Source organism: Papaver somniferum, chromosome 9 (genome assembly GCF_003573695.1).
Source record: "Papaver somniferum cultivar HN1 chromosome 9, ASM357369v1, whole genome shotgun sequence".
In the NCBI taxonomy this organism is placed as follows: Eukaryota; Viridiplantae; Streptophyta; class Magnoliopsida; order Ranunculales; family Papaveraceae; genus Papaver; species Papaver somniferum.
This window is the reverse complement of record NC_039366.1, coordinates 178,566,704-178,571,434: the sequence shown is the minus strand read 5'-3', so window position 1 is coordinate 178,571,434 and position 4,731 is coordinate 178,566,704. Positions and strand designations below refer to the sequence as shown.

At 37.7% G+C, this 4,731-nt stretch overlaps 1 long non-coding RNA gene across 7 annotated transcripts; it reads left to right on the top strand.

The window, feature by feature from the left end:
- The first annotated feature begins 581 nt into the window (after nt 1-581).
- LOC113307563 lies at nt 582-4,426 on the top strand. Of its 7 annotated transcripts, none has more exons than XR_003339179.1 (6): nt 583-807; nt 922-1,036; nt 1,134-1,258; nt 2,069-2,461; nt 2,677-2,755; nt 2,953-4,426. It is a non-coding gene; the product is annotated as an uncharacterized LOC113307563 (long non-coding RNA). The 7 variants fall into 7 exon arrangements; XR_003339177.1 differs by having other exon boundaries at nt 2,677-3,345; nt 3,565-4,426; XR_003339180.1 differs by having other exon boundaries at nt 582-845; nt 922-1,065; nt 2,677-4,426.
- Nucleotides 4,427-4,731: the final 305 nt, after the last annotated feature.

Here is a 4,731-nt window from a genome sequence, read left to right as displayed (position 1 = left end):
AGTAATTGAATATTGGAAACTATCCAACGTGGGACTAAAAAGTTTTTTTGTTCATTAAAGAAAAAAGAATTGTTTAAAAACTTTAAAATAAAATATATATGGGGTAGGATCCGTTGACATGGTTATATTGACATAATCCGTTGACATGGTTATAGTTTTTTTTACTGATCCCAACCGGTAATGAATTTGAAACTAATTTTTTGATGACATGTTCTTCTTATAAATCTCTACATTCCGGCCAAAAATGAGAGCATTACGAGATGTATAAAACCACCATCTACGATTTTGAATATTAACCGTTGAAGGTTAACGGTTGAAATTAAAATTTGTGGATGATGAAGTTTCGTATTTCGGAATACGCTCATTTTTGGTAGGAATGTAGAGTTTTACACGAGGAACATGTCACCAAAAAATTAGTTTCAAATTCATTGCCGGTTGGGATGAATAGAAAAAATGACGATAAAATGTGAAGATTATGTCAATATAACCATGTCGACGGATCCCACCCAACGATCATTTGTCTTGAATTTTCTGGAGTAACCATTGATGGTACTGATTCATGAAGTTGGCCTACGGCCCTACTTCTAATAAGCCCCTGCAATTGATGGAGTTCATCATTAAGTTTTGTTTGCAATTGTTCTACATGCTTTAGTCCATAGATTTCCAGAATGCGTCCTTCGAGTTTTATTAGCACATTTCAAAAATAGATGCTCTATACTGCCCAAGGGATAACCCACTTGATTTCCCCCAAGCTTTAGAAAATGATCCCTGGTCTCCCTTGTCTTTGAGCAGTGTAATTAGTTCGTGGTTAGTGGATTTTGCTGCATAAGGATTAAAGTGCTTAGGTAGATACGTTTCTTATTGTTTTCCTTCAAGTAGATATTTTATGATTTCATTGTCGCCACTTTTTGGTCTTTTCAGAATCTTCGAAGGCAAAGTGTTTGATAAATTGTGAGGATCCTATTCTTGATCGGAAATAAAATCAGCTTTTGAAGCAATATTGGGTGATTCGATGAATCAAGCTTCTCAGCTAGTAGTAATCAAATCAGTTCCCTGCTTAAATCAGTGAGTTGTTTATCAATGTCTAGATCTTTACAGATTTAATTGCTTTTCTTATCCCTGTGTTTTTGTAGTATGCTAAGGAAAGCTCCGTACAAGACTCAAATCGAGAAACGAAAGTTTAACAGAAGAGTTGATTAATTTGGCCAGCAATTGGGAAATGTTTGCTGACAACTTCCCAAACTGTTCTAATTATATGGTAAGAAGTTTTTGATCTGAGTTTAATTGTGCTTTCAATGTTTTTCTCAAATGAAGGAAAAATTAACTTGTACTCTCCCGCAAATAGTGATGAACTGAATGATAAATGATTGGCTTTCTGACTATTATAGTGATTGGTTCATTGTACTCAGATTCTTATTTACCAAAAGATCAATATTTAGAGCCATTTACAACTCTTCAAAAGTGTCAAAACAAAAAAAAAATACAACTCTTCAACTCCAATGGTTCAATGAAGCTTGTGGTGACTCATTTAACGTTGAAATTGTATAGCTAGTTAGCTTAGTAGGATTAATATCGACCTATCACAAAACCTTGTTATATAAATACAAAACTCAAAATCATGTTAGACAGGTTTAGTACCTATCTTGCTGCTCCAACCAGTAAAGTTATAGCTCGTGGCCCGACTCGAATATGTAACACAATTAAGTGTACAAGCTGAAGCGAAATCACTCAGTCAGCCTAATCTGATCACCCTTCAGCTTGGTTCAATTGCAGCACTAGAGCTACCTTTTGGAATAGGTCAATCAAATGGCTAAAAGCCTTGAACAAATTACGTTCATTATATTGCTTCAGAAATCAGGTCACACAGAACTTGGCTTTTCTCATTAAACCAACCCAGGAAACTCTAAAGCTTATTACATGTTAAATTGTGATCTAAGTTATGAATCCTTGTGCTAATAGTTCAGAATAAAGAAAATAATGAACAAAATGAGTTAAAGCAGCTAAACTTAAGCTAATAGGGCAGTAGTAGCAGTAACATGGCCTGATTTCTTTCTCACTTACTCTGCAGGGCAAACTTCCTTAAAAACAGGCAACCTATGCTCTCGGAGTCGTTGTTGAGGTCTGTACCGAACACCATTGATGTAAGCTTCAGGATTAGAGGATGTTGAGGGATTAGCTAATGCAGGAATGTCACTAGTGTTGATAATGTTATCATCCTGTGGTGTCCAATCTGTCACTCCAGTAGTAGTTTGAACTGTACTCAGCGGTGCCTCCTAGCAAAAGAATGCCACAACATTGGAAGTCTCGTGAGGAGTGGCGGGTCAACAGATGAATATATAGTAAAACGATATATACCTGGGGCTGTGTTATGTGATTGCTGCTGGTAAGATATACCCACGGAACAGTAGTTGCTGAGTTGAGTTGTTGATCACTGGGGATCATCATTGGTGCACCTGCTAAGGTAGATGACTTGTTGAAACCACCATTTGGATGAACGTAATGACATTTCAAACCAAATCGGCATGAATTTGTTCCTATATACTTGCAGACAACCTTCTCACTCAATCTTCTCAAGTTTTCTGTAACCTGACTTAACTGCATTTTAAATCAACATCTCAATCAAAAATAAAATAATTTATGTCTGCAACTCTCTTGACCCACTGTACTATGGTGCAGAGTCAAGAACTAAGTTTGTTAGTGAAACTTACATGAGGAGATGATGCTGATACTGGAGAGCCGCATGAAGACTGAGTTGGTACTTCGACTCGTACAGGCTGTCCTTGTTTTTGCTCTCCAACAGTTGATCAAGTGATTTTGAGCTTGATTTATCTATTCAGAAAAAGTTCAGAATAAATAAAAGAATGAACAAAATGAGTTAAAGCAGCTAAACTTAAGCTAATAGGGCAGTAGTAGCAGTAACATGGCCTGATTTCTTTCTCACTTACTCTGCAGGGCAAACTTCCTTAAAAACAGGCAACCTATGCTCTCGGAGTCGTTGTTGAGGTCCGTACCGAACACCATTGATGTAAGCTTCAGGATTAGAGGATGTTGAGGGATTAGCTAATGCAGGAATGTCACTAGTGTTGATAATGTTATCATCCTGTGGTGTCCAATCTGTCACTCCAGTAGTAGTTTGAACTGTACTCAGCGGTGCCTCCTAGCACAAGAATGCCACAACATTGGAAGTCTCGTGAGAAGTGGCGGGTCAACAGATGAATATATAGTAAAACGATATATACCTGGGGCTGTATTATGTGATTGCTGCTGGTAAGATATACCCACGGAACAGTAGTTGCTGAGTTGAGTTGTTGATCACTGGGGATCATCATTGGTGCACCTGCTAAGGTAGATGATGCTGACTTGTTGAAACCACCATTTGGATGAACGTAATGACATTTCAAACCAAATCGGCATGAATTTGTTCCTATATACGTGCAGACAACCTTCTCACTGGATCTTCTCAAGTTTTCTGTTTCTGTAACCCGACTTAACTGCATTTTAAATCAACATCTCATAAATTAATTTATGTCTGTAACTCTCTTGACCCACTGTACTATGGTGCAGAGTCAAGAACTAAGTTTGTTAGTGAAACTTACATGAGGAGATGATGCTGCTACTGGAGAGCCGAATGAAGTCGGACTGAGTTGGTACTTCGACTCGTACAGGCTGTCCTTGTTTTTGCTCTCCAACAGTTGATCAAGTGATTTCATGCTTGATTTAGGAAGTTGTTGGTTTCTTCCTGATCCATTTGGTACATCTAATGAGGATGATGGTGTTGATGAAGTCATGAGAGTTGGTTTCAAGCTCTCCTTTTCCTGCCTTAACTGCAAAAGCAGCAACTCAACCACCAATCAAGAATGATTACGTCCAACTCTCATTGCCCACTACAGTATGGTGCAGAATCAAGAACCAAGTATTACAGTGAAACTTACACGAGGAGATGATGAGAATAGTGGGGAGCGGAGTGGAGTTGGATTGGGTAGGAATCTCAAACCATAAGGACAGTGTTCCTTCATGTTCTCCAATGGTCGAACAGGCGACTCTGAGCTTGATTTAGAAATGGATCGCTTTCCTCCTCTGCCAGATCCATCAAGTGAGGGTGGTGATGTCGATGAGGTCACAATAAAGCCATCCATTACTATTACATCTTCTGCTGGTGATGAATGATTATATCCTGTTGCCTGTGGTGATCTTGATGGAGGTGTTTGTGGTCATCAGATTCTCATTTGAATTGAGAGGTAATGGAAATGGTGGTGATGATGAAGGTGACAAATTAAGGTTCTGAAACTGGCGATCCATCATCACATCAAGGAATTGATCATCATTCGTTATTGTTATTGAGTTGTTGTTCTGTAGAGAAGATGGAGATCTTAATGATTTTCCACTACTCAGAAACGTTTTCTGACTGTTGAATTGATGATGAGGACTTTTATACATTGTTGTCAACTTCGAACTAATCTGTTTCTCGCTGAAAAATCGAAAGAAACTAATATTCAAAATCGCATTTCAAAATCGCCATCTCTTCTTTCATTTAACTAAATCACAGCCACAGAACCCTAGAAATCACGAGATAAAATTGAAGCAAAAAATTTAACAACAAAAACTTCTGATAAATTCTCTTTTCCTAATTTGACTTCATGAGAATTATGATCTGAAATCATGAAAGGTCAAATAGAAGACAAATACAATAGACTTGAAAATCAGAAGCATCTTTCTAATCGGAAGAACAAT